The sequence below is a fragment of the Notechis scutatus genome, chromosome 3, assembly GCF_049901735.1.
Source record: "Notechis scutatus isolate UNSWTSFEM ecotype Mainland chromosome 3, rNotScu1.2, whole genome shotgun sequence".
In the NCBI taxonomy this organism is placed as follows: domain Eukaryota; kingdom Metazoa; phylum Chordata; class Lepidosauria; order Squamata; family Elapidae; genus Notechis; species Notechis scutatus.
The window spans coordinates 177,772,936-177,794,726 of NC_142011.1; the positions used below are offsets into that span (position 1 = coordinate 177,772,936).

General features: G+C 34.5%; 1 long non-coding RNA gene across 2 annotated transcripts in view; it reads left to right on the plus strand.

Annotated features, from left to right (window-relative positions):
• The window catches only part of LOC148131500 (uncharacterized), a 100,799-nt gene that overhangs the window by 40,535 nt on the left and 38,473 nt on the right, over positions 1-21,791 (plus strand). Inside the window, exon 3 of one of the 2 annotated variants that reach the window (XR_015748958.1) lies at positions 9,501-9,618. This is a non-coding gene — a long non-coding RNA (uncharacterized LOC148131500). Of the gene's footprint in view, positions 1-6,257; positions 9,619-21,791 lie in introns of those variants that run through there. The other variant, XR_015748957.1, reaches the window with a different exon arrangement.

The following is a 21,791-nucleotide window of genomic DNA, read 5'->3' on the forward strand; positions in this document are numbered from 1 at the left end:
GTGGGCGTGGCAGGGGAAGGATACTGTAAAATCTCCAATCAGAGGTGATATTTGCCAGTTCTCCGAACTACTCAAAATTTCTGCTACTGGTTCTCCAGAATTGGTCAGAACCTGCTGAATAACACCTCTGCTGTGTGTGTGTGTGTGTGTGTGTGTGTGTGTGTAAATATATCAAAGACTAAAATAATTGTGTTTGTGTAGAGGAATATATATCTATATTCCTCTACCCAAACATATATATCTTAATCTTGAATTTTTTGATCTGTACTCTTCATTGCATCATCATGCATGACACTGCTGGAGATTTCTTAGGCTCTTAGCCATCAGTACAGCACCATCAGCATAAAGAAACACATAGACAGAGGTTCATATCTCCAACCAACTTAATTTCAGTGTCACCACAAACATTCCTTATACAATTACCCATAAATACATTAAATAACAAAGGAACATAATGTGGTTATGTCTTATTTCCTGCTAAGTACTGAACCATTTGCTAAGCATTCCATTTATTCTCACACATGCTCTACTTCCATCACATTCTCCTGTTACCACAATCAGCAATCAACCTCCAAGTCCATATTCATGCAAAATATTTCATAATTCAACCCTACCCACTTCTTCATATGCTTTCTATAAATCAACAAACATGCAATAATGTTTCTCACAGTATAGTTTTCTCAATGCTATGTTAAGGAGCAAAAAATCTGGTCTGCACATCCCCTGCCTGGTATAAAACCACACTGCACTTTATCAGTGTAACCTCTAATTTCCTTTCAATCAGAATCTTCCAAATACATTGAACAAACTAACCCCCTGTCGTTTTTGCAGTCGGCCTCGATATCCTTCCCTTTGTATGAAACAATAATAACCATATAATCAAGCACTGATGCAATCTTCACATCTTAAGATTTCATGCCCACGCCACAAGCAAACTACATACATATTTAAATGTTTTTACAGTTATATAGTAGAACACAGTCTATAGCATTTCCATTTTTTAATTTTGTCATGATATTTCTAACTTTATTTTCATCATTTTTTGGACATTACAATTATAATATTTATTTAAATTCCAATCTTTAATGTACCACTTTGGTTTTTATAGAAATATTCCTCTCAATTTTCTTCAGGTTCATTGCTATCATTTCATATGCAATTGTAAAACAAGAAATGTTGCTTTCCACCAAAAAATGTTCTCCATTTTCTTTGCTTCTTTAAATCATAAGCATTCTTTGTTGTTCTTCAACCATTATAGTAGGTTTTTAGTGCAATATTACTCTCTAGTCTCCAAAAACCAAACTACAAAGTGTCATGGTTTTTTCTACCCAAAGACGAGAAAGACTGAGTAAATCTTTATTTTTGGCAAATATCTGGTATTTTCATCTTCTCTCTTTAAAGCAAAACAAAAACAAATAAACAAACAAAATTATTGATTTTGAGTGATACCCCATAGTTAAATCAAGCTGGTTTTATAATTTCTCCTTTCTATTTTGATGAAAATATTTATGAAGCAAAACTCATTCTTATTGTCTAAGGTTAATGTGATAAGAACAAATCAGGATTATTTTTATTATTTAGTGATGAATGCATGTAATTCAGTATTACAGAACAGAAAAGGCAAGAATACCTGACATTTGCCATGGAGCATTGTCTAAATCAAGACTGCATCATATTTTCTGTGCTGCATACCATACAAGGATGTCTGCAGGGTGCAATCAAAAAGGTTGATATGATGGCTATGACGGTGCAATTGATGCTCAATCTGTTTTTTTATGTGCATCTTGTGTGTGATGCTTATAAAAAATGGGCAGAGCTTCAATCACTTAGTTGAAGCCGCTATCTTGACTTTTTTTTTAACTCAGTCTTTTTTTTTTACTCTTTTTTTTTATTCCTTCTACCACTGTAACTATGTCTCTTAACTTGTATGCCAGGCACTCTGTGGAAAGATATTGAATGAGCTCATGACAACACTGTTTGCTTTAATTTCTAATTAATTAAAATTAAGTATTGCTCATGGCTATACTCCAGTTATGAATTTAATAATAACCCCTTTTGACAATATGGTAACTAACCATTGTGCTTGGGAGAACAATGCCCAAGTTTTTGAACAATGAATTCAGGACTAAGGCTTCAGGTTATGCACATCTGGTCCAAATGCATTGAATTAAGTCACCGTCAGAAAGATGAAGCAAGGGGGGGGGACCCTTATTATTAGTCCCCACCTTCCCCGGACACACTAGGTCAACAGACTAAATTAATGAGCCTGTATTAGATTGAGCTGTTAAATTATTTATTTGTATGTAATGGTGTGGTCTTCAAATGCATACAGTTCCATTAATTTCTCTGGTCTATTAGTCTGGTCTATAAAAAGCTGTAATTCCAAATGGACTTTCCTGGGAGTAAGCTCAATGAACTCAGTGTAATTTATTTCTAACAAAAATATATGGATACATCTTATAATAGTGATTTCGTATCAGTTTTTATTATGATGATTTGTATGATTTATGATGATTTGTAGGTTTTTTTAAAGAAAGGGTATATATTTCTATTTTTAATATATTAAAGACACATAAAAATAATTTTCTCTTTGAAACATGTAAAATTCAAAGCATTCTTGTGCAAGTTTTCTTATAGCTTTGAGAAAACAAAATTGTTTATATAAATATGCATAAAAAAGAGAAGGAATTTTCGTGGAAACTATAACTAAAAGGAGGAGGTGTTGTGTGGAGAAATATATACAGCCTCTCACACATATAATTGTTACCATTGTAATGAGCATTGTACTTTCTCTATAATGCTAATTCATTGTTAAATGTAATGGGAAGTAGTACTTAGAAAGAACTTATATTAATAGACTGGCTATTAGCATGAGGAACCTATTAGACTGAAGGTTTCAGTAGTTCTTAGTCCGAAGATTTAATTTTTAAATGATGAAACATCCAATAAGCCAAATGACCCTGGGCAAACACATACATGGCATAAATTATTCCAAATGAAAGCAGGAAAGATATTTGTTCAGCTGCTTTTGTGGCTGGAAGGTTAGGAACAAAAGCTATTATTGTTCAGTGTATTTTTTCACAGGAAATAGACAGTGGCAAACATACAGTAGTTCAACACATGAGATCAGAGACACAGTTTTTATAGTAAACTAAAAACAGATGTTCCGAGGGCTCAAGACCTTTACAGAAATTATTAGTTATGTTTGTCTTTGAAAGCAGAGAAAGTTTACCAAGAGTCGTGTACCTGTTTAAGAAAAAGACAACGGGTTAGAAAAGCTATGAGAACATTAACTCATTCAAGTCAAAATATTTGTGTTGTAGAGCTTGACTATTTTACTTAATACAATATCAAATATAGAGAGCGGTTCACATGAAAGTTAGCCTACAATACAAGCCCGTACAAGTTTAGTGAAAAGTTAATCTGATAGAAGTCATGAGGACTTACTCCTAAGTCAGACAATACAGAATGACTGCTTTACTATCCCCAAAGAAGCCATTTCTCTTTCCATGGAATGTTATATTCAGCTACACACAGTTTAATGTGAGCTGAATTGTATTTATTCATTTTTAGTTTTATTAATGAATCATATCCTCATTTGTAAAGCAGTTTGTAAATCATATTTATTCTTTAGCAAACAAAAGCTATAAATATGTTTTAAAAATATTTTTAAATAATTAAAAAAAATTCATGCAATTAGTGCTTCTGTTTTGCATACACTATGTGCAAATAGACTATTATATGCATACTGGATCTTAGGAAGAAGGATTAAAGTAGCCATCTGAATCAGATATTGCAGTGAATTTTGCAGCTAATAAGATATCTAATAAATGAATAAAAGAAAATCTGTTTTGTTGTCAAGTTTTCTTCTCTATGCGAAAAAAGGCTTATATCTAATTATCAGGGTGGCTTTGCATTTTTTTTTTAAAATGATGCTTGGGCATATGTTGTTATGATGAAACTATCCCTATCCTCCATTATAGGAATCTCTTTCACTCTGTACTTTCCCTGCCTGGTCTTTTATAATATAACTGATATTATAATTCATGATATAACTGCTAAAAGGTCTTGGTCTAGCCCTCAGCTCAGTTATTATGGAGATTTGGAAATTAGATGATTTCCAAAGCAAAATGGGATCAAATGGGAAACAGAACCCATTAATTTTTCTCTCTTTCTAGATTTGTCTAGAGACAAAATTGTTGATAGGCTAAGACAGTTTGCACGAAATCATAAGAAAGAACCCATTTAGTGATGATCTGATTTAAAGTACAGAATGTGTCTTTCCATCATGAACAGATATTAGCTAATGATAAAAATGTAGGGCATTGCTACTTGTGAGTGTTAAGAACCAAGAAGTATTAATCTTCCTCTAATTTTTTGTTAACTGAATGCCCTTTTCTATTGGAAGGATACTTGTTTTTAAAGATGGACTTAATCAGTGACTGGATAGCCTGTTCTATAAGATCAGTCATATAGGAATAAATTCATTGTGAAGATCCACAAAAGGTCCATCTATTCTTATTTGTCTAGCTTTTACCTGGATCCTCGTTTCTCTACACAGAATTGCACAGTAGGAATTTGCACTGTGATTTTACAGTCTGAAAAACAGTCCACTTTTGAGTCTGGATTTAAATCTAAATCTTCATCCAGAAACTCAAATGTCCAAATAATAATTTATTAAACTTGTATGCTGTGCAACTCTCAGCCACACTGAGCAGCTCACAACAATCAAATTACAATAAAAAATTTCCCTTCTTCATGACCATTAGACATTAAAAATTGCTAGAACTCCCCCTCCCCTTAATTTGGCAGAACAGAGTGAAAATTGCCAAAATAGTAACCTTCAAAGGGTGACATATGCCAAATGTCATGTGAAGCTTTATAATAGGCATCTAGTAAGAGTCATGGATTGGAAAAACTGATTGGAAAAACTGTAGAATGAATATATATATTTTAGTTTTATCATATGTTTGTTCATCTATATATCAGCAGTAAAACATTATTATAAATATTAAATATGAATGTATAGGTCCATATGAATAGTGAGCATCTATAGGTATCTAAAATTCAGAAAGAGAACAAATAAACATTAAATGTTAAATGTTAGTTTATCATTAATCAGAAGAAGAAAAAGAGGAGGAGGAGGAGGAGGAGGAGGAGGAGGAGGAGGAGGAGGAGAAGAAATAATTATTAGTACTGGAATTAGTAGTAGCGCTAACTGAATTCAGTACTATTGATCTTGTTATGAAGCCAGTATGGTAAGATTGGTATCCTAAAATCAATAAAGGGGCATTTGGCATAGACAATTCCAATTTGTGCCAGTATTCAATAAATGAGACAATTACAATGGAATTTGTTTTATTTATTTATTTTTATTCACCTAAGAATGCTTTCACATGAGACTTTGCAATTCTCAGAATTGTCTCTATTCAGATGCTGCTGAAGAGTTGAAAAGACTCTTATCTACTACTGGCCTACCTGAAACCAAAGTAAAGTTGTGTTCCTTGCCCTCATACTGTTATAATTTGTAGATGATCCACTCCAAATAAAAAAGCAATATAGAAAGGGGGTTTATTCCAAAGTTTGCCAACTGTACTGGTATTATATTTCAGATTTTTAAATAAATATCAAGATTGCCTTAAATAGTATCAAACAATGCAGTCTGCTTTGCTAATTTCAATAGTCCACTAATTTGGTCTACTGTAATCTGTACAGCAGATCTTATGGTTTATATTAGTAGTGACCAACTTGGAGACTTTTAGTAAATGAAAATCAACTACAGTTAATTCTTTATTAGTTTTTAGAATACTATATACCACATTTTTATTAATATCTTAAATCAATCTGTATGGCTGAAGTATAACCATGTGATAATCTGCCTTTTATGACTGGGAGTGCTAAGAAAAAAGCATGGAACGAGTATGAAGGGCTATGTCCTTTGACTTTCAATTGGATGGGGAGCAGGTGAATCTTGTTGGCTTTAACATTATGGAAACTTCCTATTAACAATGGCTGAAGATACATTTGGAAAAAGAAAGTGTACAAGCATTGGTAACATCTGCTATATAGGAAAGTTCAATTTTGTTGCTGTCAATGCATGTAATGGGGAATTGTGTCTCTGTTTGATAACGGAACCTACCGAAACTGTCCTTAAAATAGTTGTGGCGTAGGGTTGGCATGCCTGTTGATATGTATGTATATGTATGTATGTATGTATGTATGTATGTGTGTGTGTGTGTGTATATATATATATATATATATATATATATCACAAACAGAAGAAATAAAATCAACTTTGATTATATACATGCACAAGCATTTCTAACATCAGTGCTCAAAATCATAAATTTGATAGCATTCAGACCTTTCAGGAGTTTATTCCTGTGTGTGAAAGTTATTAACTGATGTCATTGCCAGTGGCAAAACATTTCAAGTATTCTTTAAATCAAAACACTTGCCCACCGTTACTGAAAAAACTATACATTAAAACCCTGCAATCAAATCCACTCACTCACTGTAATGCACACCAAAGCACTATATTCAGTATTGGATTCCACTTTTTTGTTGCTGTTTTGTTTTTCCTAAAGCCTGATATTAATGGAATCAGCAGAATGATGGCATAACAGTAACTGGTTTCAATAATAAATGGGTTATTGGTTCATATTTTTACATCCTATTTTAACTCTTACAAAAAGGATTCAGATAATCTTTGTATTCTACCCTGTTGACTTTTGATTAAGGATAAAATTATTTTATGTCATTTTTTAAGAATGTTTGAGGAAACTGGCATGACTTACACATTTAATCTGATATAGAAATTACTACAAAGTTTATGTATTATTCTGAGCAGAGCAGCAGTTTGAGGTAGTGGTTAAGGCATCAGATAAGAAACCAGGAGACCAACAGTTCTACTTCCACTTTTGGCACAAAGACAGCTGGGTGATCTTGTTATGGTCACTTCTCTTAGTCCCTAGAACCTAGCGGCAAACCTCTTCTGAAAATCTTGGCAACAAAACTGCAGGGACTTGGCAATGCAGTTACCAGGAATCAAGACTGGCTCAAAGGCACAAACCAAATAAAAAATGTTCTGCATACAAGATTGATTTATTATATGCCATCAAAACATTGTTGACCCTCATCAAGCAGATAGCTAGATTTTTCTAAATAACAACCTACTCATAACCTGGCCTTTCAGGACTTCCAACAGTCCTGATCATCCTCTTCTTTTTTTCCCTTCTACCTTTCCCAGCATTACAGCCTTCTCCAGAGAGCTAGGTCTTTGCCTAACTTCTGAAGTTGGACTTGGGGCATATCCATTTTAGTGTCCTATTGTCAAAATGAAGTAGTAACCACTTTTGGAGGACAGTAATTATGACATTTACTTTTCTCCACATCCCTTCCACCGCAAATTCAATCATTCTGTCTGTTTTCCTGCTGCAGTTTGAAACTAGAGCTGTTTCTAATGGTCCTTCAGGCTGGAGTGCTTTACTTTCTTACAGGCCACCTCCAGCAGGTGATTGGGTACTTCGCAGACAAAGAAATGTGTCTTTAACAGAGACAGCAGTAGCCCTGATTTCCAAGATCTTATTTATACAGATATTACTTATGAATTTTCAAATTGCAAACTTTCACCAATATGAAGAAACTTGTGCCAAGCTTCAACCTAGATTATCACAGACATCAAGAAAAGGCAGGAAAGAGTGTGAGGCTGATTGGATACCTCAGCAGAGCAAAGTCCAAGAGCCCCAGGAGAGAAGAGAGTTGCTGAGGTGGGGAAAAGTCTGCTACACTTGAATGTCAACTTGGGAGAGTTGGAAAACATCTCAATTAGTTTCAATAAGGCAGAAGGGTATAAGGAGCACTTTTTTTTTTTTTTGCTCTATCGCATCTTTATTTGGCGGAAGGGACATAATATCCTCATCAACAATTATAAAGAAGACTGTTGCATTTGCTCAAGGAAAGTCACATGTATATTCATGAAAATGGATGGAGCTTTGATTGCATTTTCATAACTGTCATCTTAACTTTCTTTTACTTTTCATCTTACTCTCTGGACATCCCTGACAGATCTAAAGGTTTTTGTGAATCAAGGGCATGACTGAGGAATGAAAAATATTAGGATCACGTGAATCCACTTTCTCCACTTGTTTGTGCATCTTATGCTCCCCAGTCTGCCTTTTTTTTTTCTCTTTTCCAACATTGGTTCTTCAATCTTAGAGAGTTGAAGGTTTTACAACTTTTTCTGAGATCTAAAAGCAGTCACAGCTCTGTTTTTAAATGAGGAAAGGGGCTTCTGATCTTTCTTCCTGCAACAATAGAATCTACTCTGTTAAAAAAAAAAGTAAATGATGTGTTTGTGGAAAAGAGGTAATTCTTAATGGAAATTAGTTTGAATTTTGCCCGTTGAGTTGTATTTATTGGATGTACTATTACCATTTGGATGTTTACCTTTGTCTGTTATGCATTAAGAATTTTTGTTTAAAACCAAGTAATTATCTGTTACAGTTTTGCTACACCAAGAGAAAGAAGTGGGTTTGTGACAGGAGGAATTTTCGGAGAGTAATTTTTCCTTACTTTCAACTTATACGGTTGGCAATATGTATTGCATTTCTTTCCACTGAAGTGTTACATAATTGAAAAATGGGACAACGATCAATATACAATACACTGCTTGGTTCTCACAAGCCTTGTGAAAGTTTAACGTTTTTTTAACATCTCAACTGAAGACCTTTCTAGTTGTTCCACATGACAATTACACTACAGATTTTTGAAGCATCTCACTAATTTGTAAAAAATGTATTCTTAACAGAGAGTAATTAATTGGAAAAGAATTTTCTGTGTTTGTAAGATTTGACCTTGATGTAGCTTTTATGGGTATCCAAGCAATTATTCCAGAACACTAAGATGGAATACAGTATCAAGAAATAAAAAAAAGAAATAGTTGACAATTGTAGCTTAACAGTATTACTTGGCAGGGTACTTTTAATGAGGGAAGCCATACAATAATTAAATCCTGACATACAATTATGAAAAATATCAGGTAACAAGTCCATAAAAATAAGAAAAGACATTTTCTGAAAATTTGCCTGATGCTCTGTCATCTGAGACCATTCTTTATGAGTGCAGGGTGAAGGTCAAGGAGGTATCTCAACTCCATCAATCCTTTGGACAGTTACAAATGACCTTTCACTTTCCATAAGACATTCAATATTCTGAATTGGAGGGATGCATTTTTCTGTGTTTAGAAAATGGCAAAAATGAAACCTTTCAGGCTGCATAAGGTATCTTTACATCTAAATCTTCTCAGGCGCTCATTCATTCCTGATTGGAATTAGAATATACTGTCATATATCACACACAGCAATACCAAATTTCTTTGAGATCATTTTCTCTATTTTTATGAATCCATAGATAATACACGCTGTTCATAGTTCTGTGTATATATAATTTTCCATAAAGTAGCAGGATGATCTTTTCTTCTTTCCATCTTTTCAACCAAGGAAGGATCTTTATATATCTAAACTCAAATTTTTCGGTCACATGATGCTTTTCCTTGAGGAAGAATGAGCTGCTTTGGAAAAGGCAAAGGCACCTGCATGATGTCACCACTTCAGCCTTGTAAGTAACATGACTGTGTATCTCAGGCTTTCAAACTGTAGACTTTTAGGATGTGTATGCTACTGCCTTGGGTTTCTTTGCACTTCAGAAAAGCAAGCTGTTTGGAATGATTTACTAACATTTGTTTTAATCTGTTAAGTGTTACATGTGTATCATACTGGGAAGAAAGCAAGCTGACAAGTTCTGGCCTGCAAAAACAAACTCATTTCTGCTATCTGGTTCTCATTCAGATATTTATAAGCCAGACCTCGTAGCTAGAATCTTCTGTGGATCATGCTTGGAGTTTTGTTTGAAGGAGACATGTTTCCTGCATTTCTGCAATGATGCAATCAAACTGTAGATTAATCTTGTTTTGCTCACAGACAAACAGAATCTCCTTCCCATCCATGTGATCTTCCAATAGCTTATATCCTCAGGAACTATGAATATATATTACACTAGTCACATGTTAGAATGATCAGATGAATTCCCCACCATGTGCCTAAATCACTGCTCAGTATGCAATTTCTTCTGCACCTCATCCAATTTTGACAGTAATTTTGGTGATCAAATTATCATTTCATCTTATGAAATATTCATAAAAAATAACCATAGTGGCATTGGTCATAAAATAGCACAGGAAGATACTCTTATGCCACATATGTTGATATTGTATTCTCTAAGGATGCACCTTCTCTCATCTGAGTTGGTTTCTGTTAACTCTGTACATCAAACAGCATTTTAAGCTAATTCCATGTTTGTGAAAAGAGAAACTGTCTAAATGATATTTTTACCACTTTCTGTCTATGAAAGAATGTGTTCACACATTATAAGTATCTTAATAGATTTGTTATCAATAGCTTAATTTTATATGGAAGATCAACAATTATTTGCTTTCTTCTTCTTACTAGTTCTAAAACAGTCTTAATGCACTTCTTTATAAACTTTTTACTAAATAGAACCCAGCAAGTGCATCATAGACAACTCCTGTTCGAGATTGTAACTTAAGGACAGGCAGAATTTGTTCCTTTGCTTTTTTTAAAAAAAAAAACCTACTACATTTATTCAAAAATATATGCATGCATTTATTTCAAAACACAGGTTTTTTCTATATAAAATTATATTAACTACATAGTCAATTTGCTATTACTTCTATATCTAGAATTTATGAATAGATGCTGAAATACTTAGTTCTAATAGCTTATTTTAAAAATTGTATCGTTTTAGAATCTATTTTTTACATTCTTGTAGTAAGTGAATCCTTGCAGTAGAATAATGTTACTTTGTTACTTTAGATCAGTGTTTAACTGAATTATAGATAGATATATGGGTACAATTTATGGATCCAATATTCAAGTGGCTTCTCCTTATTATATGAATAGAAGAAACAAATACAGATAAAGTTCCATTTTGCATTTGCTTCAATTTTTCCCATTATGGCATTTATTGTATGAGATTTGCAGGAGTCATATCATTGTAAGATATTACCATGGATGTAAACATATAAACTAAGAATTATTTATTTTGCATACTCATGTGGCATAATCTAAGCAACTTGAATTGAAAATAATGTCCCACTCAGTTCAGGGATGTTTACTCCCTGGTAAAATAGGTTTAGAATTAAAATTACAATTAGCAGATCAGTTTAGAAGTACAATCATACTTATGCAGATTGATTATAGATACGTAGGAACTGTGAATATATAAACATAAGATGAATTAGTTCAGAGTTATGCAAACTGAGGCTTTGAGACTGCATGTAATCCCTAATAGTTTTATTACTGAATAATAATCTGGACAAATATTATATTTAAATGTATTTAGTTAATTTTAAATTAAATTAAGTCCGATGTAGTTTTTGTCAGTTCCCAAAACTAAGATAACATGCTGTACATGCTTAATATGTGTATTATTTAAAATATTTCTTAGTGTATGTATGCCAAGAAATTCTCCTTTGGGTAAGAAACTATAACTCAGAGTTATAATACATACTTTGCATGGTGAAATTCAGTTAGATCTAGAACTCTTCATAAGAAAGAGAAACCCCTTCTCCAAGGAAAGTCATGTCCTCTGAGAAGGGCAGACAGAAATGGCTGAAATCTTGGTGGCTGAAAAGCATGAATGCCTTTAATTACTGGATTATTAAGAAGATGCTGCTTGCCTGGTGAATGTTGACCCTTTTTATACTATTTAAAAGACAGGGAGTCCTCAACTTACTGTTCATTTAGTGACAGTTCAAAGTGACATCAGCACTGGAAAAAGGGACTTATGACTGTTTCTCACACGTACGACCATTGCAGCACCCCCATTATCACATGTTCAAAATTCAGACCCTTGACAACTGACTAAGATTGATGACTGTTGTAGTGTCCCAGGGCCATGTGATCACCTTTTGTAACTTTCTGACATGCAAAGTCAATGGGGAAACCAAGTTCACTTAATACTTGTTATTAACAACTACAGTGATTAAATTAACAACTGTGGCAAGAAGGGTTGTAAAATGGGGAAAAACTCACTTAATAAATGTCTCACTTAGCAACAGAAATATTTGCCTCAATTGTGGTCATAAGTCAAGGACTACCTGTAGAACATTTCTTTTTTCCTCCATGGTTCAATAATATCTTTTCATTTCTCTCTAGTTTCTCTCTTCCCTTTCTCTTCTGGTAGATACACACACACACACACACACAAATACACATATTCATACACATTCATTCTTATATTAATCACAGAAAGAAATTTCTGCAATTAATTTAAACAGGAATTGGCAAACATAAATTCACAAAATTACAAAGATGCACACAGCATAGTATTTATGCATGAGTTCACAGCATGTCCCAAATAATCAAAACAGTCTATGTTACATTTAAACCAAATGTTCTACATTTATAATAAGATGTTTCAAAGTAATAGTGTATTTGGAATCAAATCTAAAACATTATGCATATTAAAAGCAGCTTCCCATTTTCTTATCAGTTCTGGAAACTATGATGTTGGTAGCCTTTATAATGGAAAAACATGGCAGAAATATTGATGTGCGGTGTTGTGTCCGTCTTTATTCTTTTATTTTGTCTCAAAATGCTGCATCTTTCTTTCTTTCTTTCTTTCTTTCTTTCTTTCTTTCTTTCTTTCTTTCTTTCTTTCTTTCTTTCTTTCTCTCTTTCTTTCTCTCTCTCTCTCTCTCTCTCTCTCTCTCTCTCTCTCTCTCTCTCTCTCTCTCTCTCTCTCTCTCTCTCTCTCTGCCTTTCTTTCTTTGTTTCTTTCTGTGAATCATCAGGTAGGTAACAAAGAACTGCTCTGTAGTTCAGATTCTGAAAAATATGGGTTTAAAAACATTTAGCAAATGGAGAGATAATAATGTCAAGTTAAAGGAATGCCATTGTGAGCCTTTATTTGGTTTGATCTCACCAGGGTTACTGTGAATAGTTACATAGCTTCTGAGATTGATTTCTAAAACCAGCAAATAACTAATGTAAGATTTGTTGGCTGTTTTTTACATAACGTGTCATGGACATGTTTAAACAAAATACGAGTAGCGATAATATTGGCTTTAAAGACTAGACTGCTGCATATCCTTCATCTGGGTCATATTTAAAGACAAGAAAAGATCCACAGAAAGCCAGATGTAGCTTTCCTGAAAAAAGAAGCAGAATTGCTATTTGTTCATATTTCATTAAAAAAGGAACATTAAGAAAACTAAAGCATGAATCAGAAACTAGTTTCTTATATCCTATTGGGCCTGTCTACCTACTGCTTCGCTTCCCTGCCATAGCCTTCATCATGTAGCATAGGGAAAATTTGAGCTGTTTCTACAACAAACAATGTACTACATTTATTTTCTTGCAGCCTCTGCAATTTTTGTGATAGGAGAAACTGGAGATGGGAGGGATAATCCCCTCTATGAGTATTTCAAACCACACAAATGTTATTTTGTGACTGGTAATTAGTTTTTTGGATTGTGGGGGAACTTCCATTGGAAAGCAGAATGAGAGATCAACAATGTACCTGAAGGACAGGCTTCTTTGAGTATTTTCATGAAACCTTAACCAACATGTTAACCAAGGTGATAGAGAGCTGATTAAGTAAGCTGCTGTGATTGTACCTGTTGGCACCATGGCAGTGGTGGTAGGGTTGTTGTTGTTTTATGAACTGGACTTTTTAATGCTGTCACCTGTCCATTATCACCATGTGTGAGTTGGGCAGCCATATAATTTTTTTTAATAAACTCCATTTCCATGGCCTATTTGCTTCTGCCCTATGATCTCAGTTCCATATCTTAATGTTTTGAGTGGTTTCTATCATATTCCTTTGTCTATGAATAGTGCCTATACTGGCAATTACATATATTTAGAGCATGTGGGGGAGTCTAATGCACTTCAGTAGTCCTTTACAGACATTGACCTGAATTCATGAGGTCTCACATCTCAGGAAGAAGTACAATGCTTGTGTGTGTACGAGAAGGAATCAATCTAAAAATATATATATATTGTTCAATATCAACTAACATTGATAAAAATTGTGCATGTTAAATGTGTACACATTGACTTAACTTTCTTAACTACCTAAAAGCGATACAACACCACACTGAACAGCATAGAAGTAAGACATGCCAATTTATGAAGTGCTAATTAATGTTTCATTCTCTGAGTGCCAGTTTTGCTATCTAGCTTATAAAGCAAGGCATTCAAATGAAAAGTGGCATTTTAATGAAGTTACATGTGTTACTGTGGGACCCATGCCAGTATGCAAAATCAACAGGAGCCAGGCGAAGATGGCTTATTTAACTGATCACAGAACATTTATGTTGGCACATCTCCTTTATGATCGACATGGCAGTTATTATTATAATAATATTGTCACATGGAAATTTGCTTCAAATAATAGATATTTCATCCAAATTAAAAGATTTCACATAGATATGGACATGCACGTGAAGACACATAGGCAAAGTTTATTTCGAGAAAATATTTTAAATAGTCAAACAAGAATAGAATTGCAGCTATGTCTTGTGACATTAATGTTTTGCTTATGTCCCTTCTGCTGTATTCATGAACCATCCTTTTTTCACTGAATTAAGAATGCCTGTTCTGATGCCCTTGCATTTTATCCTGATGAAAATCTTTTGGAATCTTTTGGAATTGGATGCTCTGAACAATTATGTAATTATGTAAAATAAAATTATGTAAATTATGTAGCAGAAAATCTAAACCCAGCCCATATGGAAACACATACCTCCATTATCTGCTTTTATAAGGTTTATATCTTAATTTGGAATAAAGTTTGATGGTTTGAACCATCAGTTTGAAAATATGTTATGAATATTCAAGAAAAGTAAAGCATTCAATTGTCAGAATATACTATTTTATTTTCTAAAATAACATAGAGGTCATATTTTGAAATTTGTCTTTCTAAACAATTTAAAATTGGATAAGGTAAGGATGGCATCAAAAGAGGTTTTCTTGGGCACACTGGTATCCCATTGTTTCAGTTTGTAGATCCCAGACATATCCATTCTTTTGAGGCCATATTGAGCATCTTCCAGAATTGTCAATTAACCATTCTTTGATCCGCTATTACTGTTTCAGGTTAATGAGGCTAAATATATACTTTGCAGTATAAGGAAACGTCAGAATAAAAAATGTATATATTCTTCATTATTCCATTATCACTGCAACTACTTTTTCTGTCATTGCTAATACTCATAGCATTGTCCTGTATTACATGAAGCCTTTAGATAATTCAGCTAGATTATAAGATTGAAAAATATTTTATTCAGCAAGAATTCTTATGCAGCATCTGTCTGTCTATTATCTATCTATCTATCTATCTATCTATCTATCTATCTATCTATCTATCTATCTATCTATCCAGGGGTGGGATTCAAATTTTTTAACAACTGGTTCTGTGGGCATGGCTTAGTTGGTGGGTGTGACTTGGTGTTCATGTGACTGGTCAACTCGACATCATGTCAAGGGGTGCTTCTCCTCGCATGGCCTCTCATGACAGTGGGGATGCTGCAATGGTCATAAGTGTGAAAAACGACCATAAGTCACTTTTTTCAGTGCCATTGTAAATGGTCACTAAATGAACTGTTGTAAGTCAAGGATTACCTGTACAAAAATACAAAAAGTTTCTGTGCTTGCAAAAAGCTGTCCTAAATACCAACATTAGATTAAAAATACCTGCAAGCCAGAGTTACAAATCAGGCAGGGTGCCAGAGCACCTTGAGGAATTAAAATAGTTAAAATACAATGATAACTATCAGCAGCCAACTCTTGCTTATAAAGTGAAATCCTTTAGCAGAGAGGTCATTTAAGCTTTCCAGAAAGAGCACACCCAGGAGCAGCAATCCTTAGATCCATTTGCATCACTTAAAGATATCAGCTGGTCTGACTCATCTTACAAGATAATGTAAGGAAATCATCCAAGTTTAAGAAAAGGGCCGCATGCCCCCCAGAAAGGCAGTAAAAAAAATAGTGCCAAGCTTGCATCCTGCCTCTTGGAAGTACACCCCAAAAGGACAGTGCCAGATACCACGAAAGCAGTGAAGGAAGACCCCCTCCCCAGATAGAAAAAGACACCATGAGGCAGGAAAAAATTCAAACAAAATACAAATAATTAAATCACAACAGTAGCTGTTGCTTGTTAAGCCAATTACCAGAACAAATAGACACAGGAACTAGCCAGATTTCTCAAACCAGTTTCTTTTCAGGAACAGAGATTAATCTTTTTCCTTCCAAACAAAGCTGAATAGGGAAAATTATCCCATCAATAAACACAAGATTAAATGTCACCAAGCACAAAATTAAACTTCACAAAAAACCAGTTTTAGACCAAAATTCAGAAAGGGTATGTAAACTCATATTTGAATGTCAATCTTTCTAGCTAGCCAAGAAGTAGTATTTCCAGGGCAGTATTTCTTCCCAACAGCAGTGTAAAAAGCTTAAAACAACCCTTCCCCTTTAAGTATCAATAAAAAATATGCTCCTTCGGAGACAGTAAGTCTAGGCATACTGCTAAGAATGTAATAAGGGTGGAAAAAAACAAAAGGAGATTTCTTCTAACTACCGGTTCTCCGAACTGCTTAGAAAGTTAACAAGGGGTTCTATAGAACTGGTCAGAAGTGGTAAAATCCCACCCCTGTATCTATCTGTCTGTCTGCCGGTCTGTCTATCTATCTATGATGATTAAAGGCCTGGAGACTAAAACATATGAAGAAGGATGTAGGAACTGATATGGCTAGTCCAGGGGTGGGATTCAAAATTTTTAACAACCGGTTCTATGGGTGTGGCTTAGGTGGTGGACATGGCTTGGTGGTCATGTGACTGGGTGGACATGGCTTGGTTGTCATGTTATTGGCTGGGTGTGGCCACCTCAATATCACTCACATCGAGGCACGCATCTCCTTGCCTGGCCTCTCATGACTGTGGGGATGCTGCAACAGTTGTAAGTATGAAAAATGGTCATAAGTCACTTTTTTCAGTGCCATTGTAACTTTGAATGGTCACTCCACACAAGCAAAGTACCAGCAAAGGAGGGGAAAAAAACTCCAGAGAAGTTCCAGAGACAGAAAGTCTAGTCCTGCCAAGAATGTAATAAGGATTAATGGAGAGGCAGTTTCTATAAGCAACACCAGAATGTTTCCTTCCTGCCTTTCTTACAGGATTAGGACAGTAATTTCTTCTAACAACCGGTTCTCTGAACTGCTTCGAATGTTAACAACCGGTTCTAGCAAATAGGTCCGAACTGGTAGAATCCCACTCCTGGGCTAGTCTAGAGAAAAGAAAGACTGGGGTGTCATGATAGTAATATTCCAGTATTTGAGGGACTGCAACAAAGAAGAGGGGGTCAACTTATTTTCCAAAGCACAAGAAAGCAAGACAAGAAACAACGGATAGAAACTAATCAAGGAGAGAAGCAACCTGGAATTAAAGAGAAACTTGCTAACAGTGAGAATGATTAAGCAATGGACCAGCTTGCCTTCAGAAATTGTGGGTGCTTCATCATTGGAGGTTTTTAAGAAGAGACTGAGTACACCCACTTGTTTCAAATTGTATAGAATCTCCTGCTTGAGCAGAGGGTTAGACTAGCAGAACTCTAGGATGTCTTCCAGCTCTATTCTGATTGAAATCTATCTTAGGAAATACATTCGTGGTAATTTTAACATTATAATATTAAAATAACCACCATCAATAAAAAAGGAAATTATATAGTAAAAAGAATTTCATAAAAAATGATCAGATTCATTGACCACCAACTTAGAATACAGTCAAGAAACATTGAATTCATAATGTGGCAATGGTATGACAAGCTGAACCTATATGAATTATTGTTTTAATTCTTGACTTATATTCCTATAATAAGAAAATTGCCATTTAGTTATTTATTTAATCAAATTGATATAGCCTTCCATTCCCCAAAGGGAACTCAGAACAGGGTACAACAATAAATAAAACAGCCAATATAAAACTGGTCAAAATATAAAAAAATCACAGAGTAAACAACATCAAAACAAAAATACTAACCCTAGGCAAGGGTAAGATTAAAAATGGCTCTCTCAGCAATAGAATCATCAGGACAGATCTCCAATCATTTTAAAGCCCCAAGCCTGGCAGCATAACCAGGTCTTGAGGACTTACAAAAAGTGAAAAGGGATGGAGCTAATTTTTGATCTTATTTTAGGGGGGGAAAGTTCTGTAAGGCAGGTGCCACAGCAGAGAAAGCACATTTCCTGGACCCACCAGATGTAACTCCCTAGCTGATAGCATGTCTTCTTTGCAAGATATTATGAGGTGGTTGGTACAACCAGGGAAAGATGACCCTCAGATACCCCAGTCTAATGCTATTAAAGACTTTAAAGATTAAAACCAACATTTCGAATTGGACCCAGAAACTAACTGGCAACCAACACAGTCCATGGAAAGAGGTGTAAAATGCACTGCCCTGGGACTGCATATAACTGTCTGCACTGCCACAATCTACACCAGCTGAAATGTCTAATTAATCTTTAGGAGTAGAGACATTGCAGTAGTCCAGTCTGGAAGTGACAAAAGCATGAGTGAGTATAAGCAAGCCCAGCAAATCCAGAAACGGGTAGCTGGCACAGTAGATGAAGGCCTGCGAAGACCTTCCTAGCCATGACTTCCATCTTCTAATAAACCAGAAGTTGATAAGCAAGCAGGAGTTTAGAAGGACCTTCAGATTGCGCACACTTTTGTGTTTGAACAAAAATACTTTTTACCAATTAACTTTAGTTTAATAACAATGGGAACTAATTTCATATTATTTAAAACAACCTTCTGCGTCAATGTTTCTCAATTTCAGCAATTTATGTGAACATCAACTCCTAGAATTCCCTGGCCCACGTATAGTCTATTGGTTAAGATACCAGGTTAGAAAGTGTAGACGTGTGTGTGTGTGTGTGTGTGTGTGTGTGTGTGTGTTTGATACACACACACACACACACACACACACACTTCTTTCAATTTCATAAAAATTTACACTACTGGCTTTGGAGCCTCAATTGGTCCCTCCAAAAATATCTAAAATATGGTGCAACTTCAGAAGAAGTTATACCATCAAGGTTCCACCATTTGAGTAACGAGTTGCGTAAGTTGTCAAGAAGCACTCCAAGATAAACCACAATAGCTCTTAATTCTACAAACATTCTAAAACAGACTATTCAGAATGAATGTGATCTAATATTTATAAGTTCCAGTTCCTACCCACTAATGTTAAACTTATTTGTCTGTTTGCATTCATTCAGTATTCTGGCTTTTCATAGAGGATCTCAAGGTGGCATACATAATACTCTTCTGTTCTCTCGTCCCCCCTCCCCCACACCCGCCAAGCCACTAAGGTACACCAGCTAGTGAGCATTGGCAACTAAATTATTATGCCATATTAGCTCTCTCATAGTAAGTGATATTATTACAATATGGAAACCATCTTCTGTGCAAATAATATTTACCATAATTTCTATAGTTAGATAAATCTCAAAATGAGCTGGAAAAGGAACAGAATTCTGAAGTTCCAGGCTCTAGCCAGTCATGAAAGCTAGACTAAATCCCTAATGATGAGCCTGCAATTGTGGGAAGTTAAATTCATCTTTCATAACAGATAATTGTGATTTGTATAATAAGAATCTCTCAAGATGCCCCTGCCAGAGAAACATATTCAAAATCCTGCACAATTCATTTAAAACACTGTGATGAAATAAACATGCAAGGACCTCTCAAAATGTAAATCAACCATGGAGTTATATTAATCTTAATTGCATTTATCTTATTCTGAATACTCCAAGGAATTCTATACCATCTGTCAAGATCTTCTTTCATTTGTATCAAAACAGGATATGTTCAAATTTGCTACTGATAAAGTTTCCTGGGAATTGTTCTGCCAAGATAAACAAGGGAATTGTAATACAGCCTAAAAAGTCTCTTTCTTATTACTTTGAATAGACACATACAAAAAGAGTAGTGAAAATATAATTTAATGAAAGTTTTAGGAAACAGAATCACATCAGTACACCAGATAACATTGTGGAAAAGAAAAAGAAAAACAGGACTCCAATTATAATTTTTGTCATTGATTATTTTTTTTAACAATAAGATTGTATCCTCTGAAGTAAAATACTTGAGTTTGTAATGACAAAATAAAAGAGAATTGTGACTGGTGACCCAATTCCAAAGCCTTCTTCGTGGTTTTACATATGTTTCATGATCAAGATATCTTTATATTTCAGTATTTGAATCATATATCTTTACATATCCTATTATCTCAATAACAAAACAAAATAGTGTTCTTTATATAAAAGGCCATCTCAAATAAGACAAAATATTTAGATCAGATTGGGATTTACTGCAGAGGTGACAATTTACTATGAACATGACCTATTGTTTTCTTCACATCTATTTGTATTTTTGTATTGGTTTTTATACTTTTGATATGGTCAAATGACTATTATCAATAAAGTTTCTATTCTATTTTTAAAAATGTTTTGGTTGTAGTACTCTTTCTACATCTAATTCATACACTTTTTTTCCCCCTTCTTGATGCTATGTGGTAGTCACCATTTAGCTGGTGGGATCATTAGTTTTTACTGTTCAGGGACATGCACTTTTTCAGATATTTTCATTCCTAGAAACACTGCATCATAGCACTGCATTATTGCTCAGAGATTATTTTTCCATGATCTACACCCCTAATTCTTCAGATCTTTGCTCCATTTCAACTTGGAAGAATAATATGATAATGGGAAAAAAATAAAAACATTGAGTGCAACGACAGCCAGGCTGGTACCCCTCCCTCCCCTTTCAATCAGTGGCAGACATAGTGCAATTAAACTCATCGGGTATTTGGGGGGAAATTATTTTCCTCCTCCTTTATCCCTTTAAAGGGGAAAGACTTTCTGATGGGGAACAGCTTCAACTTATTTTAAGCAATAGCAAAATGGTAAATGACTAGAATTAAATATTTTAAAAAACGTCTACTGTGTAACATCTAAATGTTATCCTCATTCATTTTTCATGTTATTTTCTGAATGCTGTCTTCAGTGTTAACAAAAGAGGCAAGAAATCAAATTTTTTCTAACTAAATTGATTTTTAAGCAGATCCATGCAACATGTTGTTATACCTTTTGATTTCTGAAGGGATTTTCGCAGTCTGTATAGCTATGTTTGTTTCATAGAAATAAAGTTTTCAGGACAAATTTATTGCACATTCAGTGCAGCAAATTTCAAAGATTGCCTCTGGAGTTTGGAACAATAAGCTTTTCAGTAGAATTTTAACTAGAGGTAATTAACAAAAGTAGTCTTCCATTTTGCCAAGAAAGAAAAGATTCTGACATAGTCCACTTTGGAATGACTGAATATATATATATGGTGCTCAATAATCAGTGTCAGCTTTCTCAAATAAACCAGACAGAAAACACAACTAGATGGACTATATCTATCTTATTGTAAGCTTACATTAATAGAATACTGCAATTTTGAAAGAACAAGCTTCCCACTTTTACCTGCTAGATCTATTAGGACAGGTCCTTCCTAAAGTCCCTCCCCCCTTATGGGTTCCTGCTTCTCTTGTCTGATGGTTTCCTAGGCAGCATCTCTCTCCCCTTTCCTCATGGTTATCCATGCATTCCATTACATTAGTTCAATTCTGACCATTAAAGAAAGTGTTACTGGAAGTAAAAA